General features: G+C 43.9%; 1 pseudogene; it reads left to right on the forward strand.

The window, feature by feature from the left end:
- Positions 1 to 14,419, forward strand: part of LOC119646561 — a 94,325-nt pseudogene that overhangs the window by 40,543 nt on the left and 39,363 nt on the right.

The raw sequence follows: 14,419 nt of genomic DNA on the forward strand, positions 1-14,419 counted from the left end.
GTTCAACCTATCGAAAGCTTTCTCGAAATTGATAAAAAGCCCTTACTGTTCCAAAATGATCCATAAGGTTTCAATGTAGTCTCTGCAGGAGAATTTGGAGCGGGCCAGCCTGTTCACTGTCGATCAAGCTTTCGATATGTTCTTTGATGCGTTCCAGCATTATTTTAGCTATTACCTTTGCAAAACAGGTCCCCTTCTTGGGGATCTTGACGATCATCCCCTTCTTCCACTCTCCGGGAAAGGTCTCGGATTCGTATTTTCGTAGGAGTGGATAACTCTGCGGAGATACCATCAAGCCCAGGTTTTACTACATTAATGGCCAATGGCCACTTGTTACGGTGACTAGTCATTTCATCCATAAGAGAAGGAACCTCACCAGTTATGATACAGCTAAGAGCCATGGTTCTCTTTCCGCCTCTTTAGTTGTTCCCCATCGTGGATGAGAAGTCCACCGTTAACGTCTTTTACAGAATAATCGAGAGATTTGCGACCACATGCAAGATCTTTTGTGTTGCGGTATGCATTCTTGAAATGATTGTGATCTGCGGCATCTTTGGCTTCCCTGACTAGCGTGATAGCAAATTTTCCCGTGTCATGGCGCACACTACGCTGGACTTCTTTTGATTTTGCTCGGTATTGGAGTTCGAGCTCGTCATGCTCGCTATCATTCGCAATGGTCAGTGGAGCTTCCAACCACTTCCGTTCTTCGGGGGGGCCCTTTCGAGGCCAGCAGGTAATTCCTAAATCCACTGCTGATCGCGAAGTGGTCGATCTGATTTTTCGTGCGGCGTCGGTCAGTTGTAACCTGACTGATCTTACGGTTCCCTTCTTGAGCAATGTGCCACCAATGATGAAACGGTGGAAGTTGCAGGAATCCACGAACCTCCCACCATTAGCTTTGCTGTCGCCAAGGTTGTGTTTTCCCATCATATGTGCGAGGAAAGTGTTACAATGTCACTAGTGTCATCTCCAGGAAGCCTCTCCCTGAAATGCGTTTAATTGCCCGTATAAAGAATATTTCTGTACCCTCATCGCCCCTTCCGCCGATTTATAGAGTCTGTAGCTTCGTCAGCACTTCAGCATCATTTTTATGGAGAAAATATACTGGTTCTGCTTCCGTTTTAAGTTATTAAGAGAGCACTGAGCAATAGGGTTTACCCGTCAAACGTGCTAGGCGACTTCGCTTCTTATAAGAAAACAAATAGTGCGAGTAGAAAAAAGGTGGAGCTAAGAACAATTGGTCATTATTGTGAATGCAGAAATAAATTAGCAAGCTAATCGCAAGTTACAGGGATTATGTTGAAGTTTAACTTCCTTTCATAGATTTTAGTTATTTATGTATGTTGCAGTCGTTAGAGGGTAACGGTCTCCATATTTAAGCTGAAATCAAAACCGAGAGTTATAAGTACGAGGGATTTCTCGATATATTTTGGATATATCATTCTATAGTTTCTTTCCTTCCTGTCCACTAAACATTTTCATGATTTCTTAATACGTGGCCATAGACTGGACTATAATTCTCTTATCAAAACGCATCACTCTTGGTATTGTACTTTAAATATTTACTATAGATACTACATATGTATATATCATATTTTCTTAAAAGTCTTCTTTTCATTTCTAGTTGGGAACAATTGCTGGCAATTTGATGATGAAACATGAACACAACGAATTTGCATCTGATATTTTTGTGATGCTACTGACTGTTGATGCCCGCTTAGTCGTGGCCAATAACTCATCACAAGTAAAGATGACACTTCTGGAATTTTTGGATTTTGACATGGCACGTCATGTGATTGTGAAAATTATTTTGCCGCAATGGGACAAAGATACCACTCTACACGGAGCTTATAAGGTAAGTCTTTTAACCTACATGGGGATATATCATTTATATTTGGATAGTAATTTATGGTAACTTATATTAGACGGATCTCAAACCGGCGATTTTGGATAACACAGAATGAGTCTTATATCTACTCGAAACAATGGGAGAATAATAGATAATTATTCATGAGAGCAATTTCTACATACACAAATGGGGTCGACTTAACAAGGCATGCGGTAAAGGTAGCATTGAAAGTCTCATATCACAGTGAAAATGCAATCTATTTCAAACTGGGGCCATATGTACTCTACTTGACTGATATCGCTGTCGGCAATGTGCTCCCATTCTAAAATTTGCAATCTTTCTCCACTGTTCTACGGCACGTAGTTCTAGAGGACCCACTCGCCGCCATTAGAGGGTTCCATCGCATGTCATAGCCATCCTATCCACTGCTAACTACGTTTCCTCATCAATAAGTCGACGAGCATCTGGCCTGCAAGCCGATGGAGTTCTTCGTATATTATTGTCTTAGACCACAATACCCCAACGACACGACGTAGACATGAGCTAATGAAAGCTTTGAGCTTTTAAGTAACAGTGGCGATCAATTTACTATTCCTAAATATTAGTGTTGAGATATGTAGTTTCCTTTCTAGATTTTGGGTAATATAACGAAAATGTGTTTAGAGAGAGGAGTCCGAGAACTGCAAAAGAGGGAGTAAGCTGCTCCCCAAGTAGTTCGGTCCGTCACTACGTGGGTGCGGACCTAGGACTCCCAGCATCCACAACAAAAAATATTATTTCTTTTAGAAATTTTTTTTGTGAAGAACTGGATAAAGATACAAATTTGAATTTTTCATCATATATTTAATAATATCTTGAGCATGTGTAGTAATTTTTCCAGCCCTGATAGCACAGTTCATTATTGAAATACAGAGCAATTTATACACCCATCTCCAAAAAAAAGTGTTTTTCTGCTGTCACGCTAGATGGCGCTGCGACCATCTTAAGAGGAAAAAAAAGTAAACGACATTTTAACGTGCAGGCTTAACTACAGTCCGCTAACTAGGATTATTAAAAAATATTAGAAACTGAACTTTTGGTGCCTTGTTAAACTTTGTTTAGTGAATTTTAGTGAATGAATCGCGATTATCCTAGTTTGCGGACCGTAAAAATATGTCTTGAATAAGTCGTGAAAATTTCAAAGAATTTGGTTGGATAGATTTTGGGCTGTAGTGGCAGCAGATTTTCAATATGCAGTTTCGAGAGAAACACATTTAAAAAGTAGAATTAACTATAAAATCTTAACTGATCATTCTTCTGCAATGCCTAGTCCATAAACCTTAGGTATCATCAAGAAACACATGTACAGTTTTGGCTTAAATTCTTGTCCTTTTAGCGAAGTCATTCGAACGTCATTCGGACCGATAAATACGCGACATAAATCGGGCATGTGACTTATTACGTGCTTAACACTATAATTTCCGAACGACTCTGAATATCAAAAAATCACTTTATCCATATATTTTACACTATATCAAAATACAATTGATGCCAAAAAAATTCGATTCCGCGGATCCGACACACGGGATGACCCCCTTAACGTGGTTGATACAGCAGGCTTCAATGGGAAAACTACCCTGCTTTCCACTGATCAAACTTTGGAAATGCTCTTTAATGCGTTTCAGGATGATTTTAAATTATCTTCACGACAGTAGAAGTCTCTCCAGCTGTCGCACGCAAGACGGTTGTCTTTCTTTGAATTTTAACGATCATCCAATCTCTCTCTCTGCAGAGACGGACGAGACTGAAAGGAGCATTTCCGCGGATTTATTCCTTTGGGTGCTCTGCTCTTTCGTGATGGGGTGGCGAAATCATTACTATTTGCGCTGGTTTTAACTTGCCTAATAAACGCAATTATGGAATTCTGCATTTTTCATCCTTTTCCACGGTAACGGAACTCCAACACAATTGACTTAACCTACTTGCAGCCTATGTAGGCGGCTTCTCGATCCATTTCCACGATTTTGTAATCAACCTGGTCGTCACAGAAAAAGCCACTCTGGATTACGGCCCGTCTTTACCAATAAACTCGGGTCGGTAAATTAAAGTTTGTGTCATTTACGCAACAAGACTCTTTTCTGTGAATTCTCACGTTCTCCCCATGTAAATACTAATAAAATTCGCGACAAACATATCATAGAACCTTTGTGACGAAGTCCACTTTATCCACCACCACCATGGATTGGTTTGAATATAATAATAACCTAAGGGGGTGCGTGTATGAAATTGCTAATTATCTTTTTCTTTTTCGATTCAGAAATAGGGTTAGCACGTAATTGGTAGCTATCGCAATACATTTAGTCAATGGTTTCCAGATGAAAGCGTTTCAAAGTAATTTTCAAACACTTTACAGAAAGCAATAACACTTCCATCTTATGTAGTGCATTTCAAATTACTGTCGTCAATATGATGTTGATACTTTCTAATGTTTTCTGATGTAATATCATCATCATTCACGGCGCAACAACCGCTATCCGGTCTAGGCCTGCCTTAATAAGGATACAGACATCCCGGTTTTGGGCCGAGGTCCACCAATTCGATATCCCTAAAAACTGTCTGGCGTTCTGACCCACGGTCTGATTACCCTGGATCACCCTCATCCATGCGGATTAAGTGACCCACCCACCGAAACCTATTGAGCCGGATTTTATCCACAACTTGACGGTCATGGTATCGCTCATAGGTTTCGTCTTTATGTAGGCTACGGAATCGCGCATCCTCATGTAGAGGGCCATAAATTCTTCGGAGGATTCTTCTCTCGGACTCGGCCAAGAGTTCGCAATTTTTCTTGCTAAGAACCCAAGTCTCCGAGGAATACATAAGGACTGGCAAGATCACAGTCTTGTACAGTAAGAGCTGTTTCGAGCGAAACAGTTTTTGTAAGCTGAAATAGGCTCTGTTGGCTGCCAACAATCAGTGCACGGATGTCATCATCGTAGCTATTATTGGTTGAGATTTTCGACCCTAGATAGGAGAAATTATCAACGGATCTCGTGCATTGTAGTCTCCTATCTTTATTCTTCCTGTTTGACCAGTGCGGTTTGATGTTGTTGGTTGGTTGGTTTTCGATGCTGACGTAGCCACCATATATTTTTGTCTTGCCTTCATTGCTGTGCAGCCCAAGATCTTGCGCCGCCTGTGAAATCGCTTCTCCGCTCCCCGGAGTTGGTGATAAGTCCCTGCGGGTGCCCGCGTTCTTTGAGAATGCAAGATTACTCGGTATGCAGCATTCTTCCATTCCGTTGCTAGCTTACATTCATCGTTAAACCAGCCGTTTCGACTCCGTTTTGCGACTGGGGCCAAGTATCTTTGCGGCCGTATTTATGGGAACGTTCTTTAGGTGATTATGAAGATCATTTGTTGATGCTTCATCTTCAGGATCTCTGCTGACTGCGGTTATTGCGGGATCAATTTCCCTCTTATAGATGCCGCGGAGGACTGTGTTGTGAATGGCTTCAGTGTTAACTCTCACCTGGTTGTTAGAGGGGATTCTGGGTGGTGTTGTTATTCGAGCTCAGAGCACCATTCCAACGAGATAGTGCTCAGAGTCTACATTGACCCCCCTATATGTTCTGACATTCATCAAGGTTCAGAGGTGGCGGCGTTCAATCAGCACGTGATCGATTTGGTTGAAAGTGGTCCCGTCTGGAGAGGCCCATGTATGTTTGTGGACCGCTTTTCGCGCAAACCAGGTATTTCCAACAATCATTTCGTGCGATACTGCTAATTGAATAATCCGCAGTCCGTTATCATTTGTATTTTGATGTAAGCTATGGGAGCGGACGTATCGCCTGAATACGAGCTTTGTCCCTATTTCAGAATTGAAATCTTCAAGTATGATTTTGATATCATACTTGCGACAGGTTTTGAGGGTCGGCTCAACTGCCCCGTAGAAGGTATCCTTCTGCGACTCTGCAGTATCCTCTGCAGGGGCGTGGACGTTAATTAAGCTAAACTTGCCTCGCAAACGCAGATTGCATAGCCTTTCGCTTATATTTTCAAAGCCGATAACAGCAGGTTTAATTTTTGGCTGACTACGAAACCTACTCCGAGCACATGGTTTACTAGATATCCGCTATAATATATGGTGTAATGATTCTTCTCCAGGAAACCGGTCCCTATCCAACGCTTCTCCTGCAATGTTGTTACATCAGCCCTATATTGGGGTAGTGTATCGGCTATCTGCTTGACAGCTCCATCTCTGTACAGGGAGCGCACGTCGTCTCCGTCCTTCTCCCTCTGCAGCTTTTCGTTAAGAAAGAGCTCCCAGCGGTCACCACGTGGAGGGGGAGATAGGGTTTGGTAGTAGAGCTGTTGGTGTTGGTTTAGCAGGCGTTTCCCAGGTTTTATGCTCTATCGTGGGTACCAATCCACGTTTTGGCCTGGGACCAATACTACCTTTTGCACTATACTGATATTAACTTTGTTTGAGAAAATTTTATAACGGAATGTATTTTGAGGCCTAGATTTTGTGTAGGTGCATTACGAATTAGAGAGCATCGCTTCTTCTTTTTCTTCAGCCTTTGTCCCGTTGACAAGCGGAGTCGGCTCGTCGTGATCGGCTTCGCCATTTGGCTCTATCGAATGCCTGATCTGGGTGCAATCTCGACGCTTTCAAATCTCCATCTAGCGTATCAAGCCACCGTTGTTTAGGTCTGCCTTTTGGTTGTTCACATCGACTTCGATGTCCAGACCAATCTTGGCAAGTGAATTCTTGTTGGCACGAGTCCAATACAATATGGCCTGGAACCTAGAGTATCCTGACTTTGTTGAACGAGCCGAACGTATTCAGTCTCCCAAGACATTCCCATATCAGTTTAAAGTTTACCTGGTTGGGCCTAAATGCCTTGATCGCCGCTTCGTTGTCAATCAGAATAGGTATGTTCTGCCTCCTGTAGTTTCTTTGGAGACTAAAGGAGGATCTGTCTATTATGTATAATTCCGCCTAGAATATGCTAGTGTGCTTATTCATGTCTCCGAGCACATTTTCTTTCGACCAATGATCCCAACACCCGCTCCCTCTGCTGTGAGGGATCCGTCGGGACACCAAGTAATCAGTTGCTGGTTTAAGCCGTACGTCACAGCCACGCCACAGCCAGTTTGCCTTGTTATTTCAACGTGTTTCAAACTTTTTATCCAAGTGAAACCTCGTTGCCATGTTATCCCTTGGTATCAATAATTCCAGGTACTACCTAGAGAGAATATTAACCTCGGGAAAATGCTACTCGCGGTCTTCCTGAAGATCGCCCTCCTTGCCTGTATCTGAATGTGCAGACGGAGAGAAGTTAGTCCCAGGAGGACTTGCAGGGATGGCGTTGGGCAGTCAGTTTTTGGAGCTTGTGTAAACTCGCAGGATTGTGTGCTGAGTTCAGTTCTTCCGGCTCAGATTACCGCCCCATAAGTACTCATTGGCCTTACTATTGCATCCCCCACATGCCCCCGCGAACAGATGGTAATCGCTCCATTTATATATAATCGCAAATACGTAATGGGTACGAATTATATTCAAATGAAATCCATCATAGTTCAGACCTAAACCAGGCGAAGTGAGTTTTTGTTGAGGATGCTAGGTGTTCTGAGTCCGCACCCACTTGGTGATGGACCGGACCACTTAAGAAGCAACTTACTTCTTTTGCAGTCCACTTTTTCAAAAAAAAAATAAAAAGTTGACCGACGGTTTCACCCATTTTTTCTGTAATGGAGCCTGCAAGTCATCAGAACTATGATAGTTTTTCGACAAGTGTTTCCGGCATGCGTCCTCCGGATTAATTTTAGTCTAGTATAATTCTCCAGATATTTCACCTCTGCTCAGTGTTTCACCTCTATGCCAGGTAACCTTATGGCTCCTAGGTGATCAAGCTTACGTTTCCTAGTGAATGGTACTATAGTGGTTTTGGCTGGATTGATACGCTATCTCGCCCTTCCTGCACTGGGACACTAATAACCTTTGATCCAGTTTGAATTTTATCACATAGCATATCCTCATATTTGTCGCTATAGATTAAAACAATGTCATCTGCGTAACTGAACCTGTATTCCAGTATGTGTTAACTCGTTTCAGGAGTTCCTCCACTACCATACTCCACATAAGCGTTGATAATACACTGCCCTGCGTACAACCTTGGGTAGTATTCATCAATTTGTACCTGCCGGTACTATTTGCCTACTCTCTAACATCTCATCCAGAAAGCCACGGTGTTTCCCACTTCCTTCCGGATCAGGGAAGCTTGTATCTCGGTGAGCGATGTGCTATTGAGTGCTCTTTCGATATCCAAAAACGCAAAGTGCTATTTATTTTGTTTCTATGACATCCCGTAGCGCATGCGTCACTTGGTACAGAGCAGTTTGGGTTGACTGTGCTGCCCAGTAAACGTTACACTGGTGTAGGGGGTTATGCAATATAACGTTAGTTCTAACATAAGTTGTCAATGACCTTCTTGACCGTTTTGAGTACGAACGATGTTAGGTCTGAAAATGATCCTTTTTACCAGCTTCCGGAATAAATACCAATTTTGGCCCTCAGGCCCTTAGTATGTATTCCAGGGCTATGCGGCTCCTTACTACCCTTATAACAGACTCTAAGATGGTTTCTAGGCCTTTTTGAGTTAGTGCTGGGAGGATGCCATTTACTCGGGTGATTTCAGTGGTTTAAAAGTTCCACTGCGATCTTTTATTCGTTGTTGGTGTGTCAGGCAGACTTTTGATGATTTGAAGTAGGATACGAGGAAATGAGTTCTAGCCTTCCCGTCGTTTTCCTTCAGACAAACAGAAGATATTTCCCATCTTTGGCTATAGCCGGTTCGTTCGGACGTTTGTTCGATCCCTTCCCGGAATTTCCTGAAGCGGTTTGGTTTTGCTTCCCCGATCGTATTGATATACACAGTCGTAGGCATTTTTGTACCTCAGCCAGTCTTCGCTTTGTTTTGCCCGGTTGAAGAGTTTTCGCATCTCTGTTCTCATTGTAGCTAGGTTCCTATTCCACCAGGGTACATCCCTTGATGATTTGATTGTCTTAGCGGGACAGCTAGCCACATATGCGCCAATGACGACTTTGTTGAGGTTTCCCACCACCTTTACTAGCTCCAGTTACCTCCTGATCTCCTCTTTTGAAGGTACAACATGTCGTGGCCCTTTTGACGGTGCGTCCCGTTGTAGCTCAGCTGCGTTGCAAGCATCCACTCTGCTGGGATTCCCTTTTATTCTTTTTACTTCGGAGTTGTCCTCAATGTCGAATATGATTATTCTGTGATTAAGCATAGAAGGCTTATTATATGACTCTCTCCAATTCCCGACCAGCTCGTTCATCAGAGTATTTCCTAGGGTTACGTCTAGTACCTCTTATCTATTGCTGGTCAGAAATGGTGGAGTGTTCACTATGTATATATCAAACTTATTGCTAAGAATAAACTCAAGAAGGAACTCACCTCTTCGAGTGGTGTCGCTGCTTCCCTAGACTTCATAATGGCAACTGCAGGACTTCGTGATGGAGATGCAGCTTTCGCATGGTGGGGGTTTATCTAGACTATCTAAGTGCTGGCCATTGGGTCCATTATTGTTTGGAGCTCTTCTCCACAGTCTGGGTATCACCCTCCACCTGCCGAGATTCCTTGGGAGACCCTAGGTAAATTTGCACTTTAGGAACTATAGTCCTAAGCCACTCTGCAGTGTCCTACATCGCGCAGTACACGAGTACCTGGTCGAAAGCATATCCCTGTAATCAGGAGCCTCGTAGTCCTACCGCCTGCACATTTGCCTGACGATAAGGTCCAGTTTGCTGCTCCTCACGAATGAGTATTTGCTCGGAAAACGGTTTTGCCATTATGACCAGTCGAATGCCCTTGACCACACTAGCACAGCTAATGGTGAGTTTTCTGATTTTGGCCCTCACCCCTGACCTACCCGGGGTCTCTCCCCTCTTGGTTTCAGGTTTGGGTTTTTTGGGAGCATTTCCTTATGCGGACTAATCTGCTCCGCCCCCGTAGCACGGTAATGTCAAGCTTATCAGTGAGGCTGCATTCGAATACAGTCAGTTAAACCTGACTACAAAATATCCAATAGCTCGGTTCGCATGACATCCTGAATTGAGGAAGGTGTTTCTCGACTCCACAGTCTAGATTCGTTGTGCTTTATTAATAGTACGGTCACCCCGTACAGGGTTATCACCACCCACCAACGGTTTTACTAGACGAAGGGCCTTGCTCCTATAAAGCCACACATCACCCTAAAAGAGAGACAAGTCTCCCTCTCAGAGAGAGGTAGGCTGGCCCCGGGGCAATGCTTGACCCCAAAGTGATAGTAGGTGTAAGTTTTCATTTTCTTATAAATTTGTTACATCTATTCTGGAAATGTGAAACTGACTTAATGATTTATGTTAACAGTTTACAGAAACGGTTGCTCCTATTGATATGAAGTTTGGTGGAGAGGGGGTGGTTTAAATATTTCCATGTAAAATGGAAATAGTACTAGAAATTCATTCATTAATTAATTTTGTATCAAGACACTCGAAGAAAAGAATTCTCAAGAATTCGTCGGCAAGATCACAAGGGAAACACAGGTGACGCCCCCACAAGATAAGGCAGGTGGGAAAACGGACTAGCGACGGTACCAGTGAGCCTCTTGGACTGTAGTAAGTCCCGAAGAAGAAAAAAGTCTCTTCACCAAAGAAGGCGGATCTGGCGAGAGTACCCGTGAAAGTCGGTAATCTCACGATTGCGGGCCACAACACCTGCAAAAGTGGAAAAGACCAGCGCTCGGAGGCCGGAAGAATGGACTAAGGTGAGCAACAAGATGAAACAAGTCGGAATACCGGAAGCTCGTGCTTCGGGTATAAAGGTTTTCATTTCATTTCATTTATTTCGGAATAGTGACTTACAACTAGACAATGATTACTTAATGCTAGCTTAATAACGGCTAATAGATCTTAACGCTATCAAACGGGTGACTATTACATAGTTTGGCCAACCCGAGCTTCTCTGTAATCTACTTTACTGTGTATATTTTTATTTATACATCGATCTTGACAATTTATAAAGCACTTGGCATATTCAAACTGCGCCCGCACTAAAGGCGCGAGAAGGTGAAATTTTACTTACTTAACCTAATTACATATAACTTAACCTAACTTATTTTAACTTAACCTAGCTTAATCTAACATAAATAATTCTTATCTACTATTTACAATGAGCACATTACAATTTCCTGTGCTTATCCTCTATCCACCCCTACCAGGCAAGGAGTTTCAAAAAGGGTTAGGATTTAGGGTCTTAGAGATGAACTCACGATTTGGCAGGGCCTTAAGAATGTGGCCAATGGGGAGGTTTTACCCTGTTGGTAGAGTTGCCGAATTAATGGGTTGGGGTGGTCCTCCGTTCTTTCGAAGAACCTTTCCATTATTGTGAGAACGTGTTCTCGAAGTGGTTTGACTTTGGCTCGCCTATACACTTCGGCGTTTTTGCCGATCTTTTTTGTTTTCCAGTTGTAAGACAAGCCTGTGCAATGTCTAAGGATTCGGCGTTCGAATGACTCGCATTTTGCCATTGCTTGGTTGGAGCATGAGATCCAAGTTGGTGCTCCGTAACAGATAACGGGTCTTATAAGGGCCTTATACAGGGTCAGTTTGGTTTTGGTGCTGAGACCTACTGTCTTGCGAAGAAGATAGTAGATGCTACTGACTGCACCGCGTGCCTTGCTGATAGCGAGCTGAAGGTGGGGTTTAAACTTGAGGAGTTCGTGCAGGGTTACTCCCAAGTATTTGATTGAAGTAGATCCGCTCACTGTGGTGTTCCCGATTCTCATTTTCAAGCGTTTAGCTTTCCTATGGATGCCTCTAGAACCTAAGTATCTAGATTTTCTCCTAGAAGTGCAGATTTGCGTTTTTCCCTCATTAATCTTGATTCCCCAACTACGGTAGTACCTGCAGAGATTTACAATGTATTTCTCAACCGCTTTGGCTGCCCTGTTGGGGTGGAGGTTCGAAGCGAAGATAAGCGTGTCGTCGGCGAATTGGATGAGTTCAACGCCGTCATTGGGGATCGGAACGTCAGCCGTGAAGATGTTGTAGAAAGTTGGCCCAGAAATGGATCCTTGCGGTACACCCGACGTTACCGGCAAGAGATCGGAGAATTCATTCCCCACGCTGACATAAAAATGCCTATCTTCGAAGAAACTTAACGCAAGTCTTATTATCGGGACAGGGAAGTCATTGTCTATCAATTTGTATATAAGTCCGTTTACCCACACGGAGTCGAAGGCCTTTTCCAAATCTAACGCACAAGCTACTGTGGGTTTATTGTTGACGTTAAGTCTTGAGACGACAGTGTCGTGTAGGTAGCTCAGCGCGTGCTGGGTTCCGTGTTTAGAACGGAATCCGAACTGGTGGTCAGGGATAACTTTGTTGAGATTACAATGCTGGACTAGCCCAATTGTCCATGCTTTCTCAAACAGTTTGCCAAGGTTCGATAATAGGGAAATGGGCCTGAAATTGCTTGGCTCGTTGGAGGTTCCTTTCTTTCGGATCGCAATAATTTTTGCAACTTTCCATGTGGATGGAAAGTAGCCGTTATTAATACAGTTGTTGAAAACTGCTAATAAAAACTTCAGTGAGGCTCTGGGGAGGTTCTTTATGACGAAGTTCGGGATTTCATCAGGCCCGGCTGACCTTTTACCGTTTAGGTTTCTGGTTAAGTCGGTGAGTTGAGGTAAACTCAGAAAATGTTGCGATTCCGATGGCTTGACTGAGGTGTTGGTTGTGGTGAATTTTGTTAGCTTCTTGGAGCTCTCAGAGACGAAGGCCTTGATTGTTGAGTCAACAATCGACAATATAGCCGGGTTGTTTTGAGGCGGAGGGGAATTGAGCTGAGTCTCAAAAGATTCCGCGAGAACTTGCGCTTTCCTAGCGTCACTGCAGATGTGCTCCCCGTTCTTGGAAAGAGCGATATTGCGGGACTTATGTTTGCCGGTTAGCCTGTTGATATGCTGAAACATATCTGGGCCGGGCTTAATATCTGCTAGCTTCCTTGTAAGTTCTTTGTTGCGGAAATTCGCCACTCTTTGCCGAATTATTGTACTCAGACAATTAATCCGGGAAAGCAATGCTTTATACTCAGCATTAACTTTATTTCCGAGTTTGTGGAAAATCCGTTTGAGTTTCCTACGCCATATTTGCCTGACTTTCATGTGGAGCATGATATCGTGGGGGACTGAGTTATATTGTAACTCGTCGACTTTGATAAGCCTTGTGTTTCTGCGTGTAGCAGTATTAATGGCATCTGTGGCCAAGGTGATGGCTTCGTCGATCTCCATGTCTGATAGATTGCGGTCAGTTGCGAGTTTTTTCAAGTTCAGCCTTGGTGCAAGGTCTGCCTTGAATTTGTCCCAATCAGTGTGGGCGAAGGACCTTACGGTGGTCATTACTCGCTTTCGCAGTTGGGAGGACGAGGACAGTTTGAGTTGTACTGCGAAATGGTCAGACATGCCTGGTAGAGTAGTGCACGATATCACTTGAAAGTTCAGGGAAGTTTCCTCAGATAGGAGGAAGTAGTCAATGGTTGATTGGCTACTGGGTCTTGTCGGAGTATCTGGCAAGACCAAATCGACATAGGCTGGCGAGTAAGGGTCTTGGATCCATTTAAGCAGGGTTTCCCCATTTCTATTGACTGCCGTATCGCCCCAGGAGGTGTGCCTAGAGTTGAAGTCGCCACCGAAAATGAGGTACTTGTACTTTAACTGGAGATTGCCCAAGATCTTAAGATCTTGTCCCAGTTGCTCAGTTAGACAGTTGCATTTGATGTAGACGGAAACTACCAAAATCCGTCTACCATCAGTGGTTTTTACTATTGCCGCCGCAGCGGAAGAGGTAAGCAGGTTTCGTATAACGACTTCCTCAAATTCATAGTCTTTTCTGACTAAAAGGGCAGCGCCAGTGTTGTTGTCGTTCCGGATAATATTATACCCGGTGAATTGCACGTTATGCCTGCTATTGAGGTGAGTTTCTGAAACGCAGTATAAGTCTGCTTTCAGACTGTCGATCAACACTTGGGCAGTGGCACGTTGGGCGAGTGAGATCAGGGACGCGGAGTTAAAGGTGACGATATTTAACTCCATAGGTTCATTATAAGTTTAATTGCAGCGAATTGCCGCTGCTCGTTGGTGGAGGCCGTCGCGAGGGATTGCACCAATTCGCGGAAGGCGTTTGGTGCGGGGGTGGGAGCAGGTTGTGCTGCCACTCTTGGTAAAGAGTTCCTGGCAGCTTGCGCGTACGAGACGCTGGGTCTGGCCAAGCTTTGTGACAGTTGTGTCACTGCGTGCTTGGCTCGGGAGCTTTCATTCGCTCTTCTTTGCTTGGCAGCTTCCTTCCTAGCTACCATTTCTTTATAAGCTGGGCACCCGCGGTAACTCGCTGGGTGGCCTGCTTGTCCGCAGTTGCAGCAGAGTACTCCTTCGGCTGCAGTTCTCGTACATTCCCCACGAGGGTGCGCTTTCGAGCACTTGACACATCTGTGTACTATTGTGCAGTTTTGCGCAATATGTCCG

This window comes from Hermetia illucens, chromosome 1 (assembly GCF_905115235.1).
Source record: "Hermetia illucens chromosome 1, iHerIll2.2.curated.20191125, whole genome shotgun sequence".
NCBI classification, from domain to species: Eukaryota; Metazoa; Arthropoda; class Insecta; order Diptera; family Stratiomyidae; genus Hermetia; species Hermetia illucens.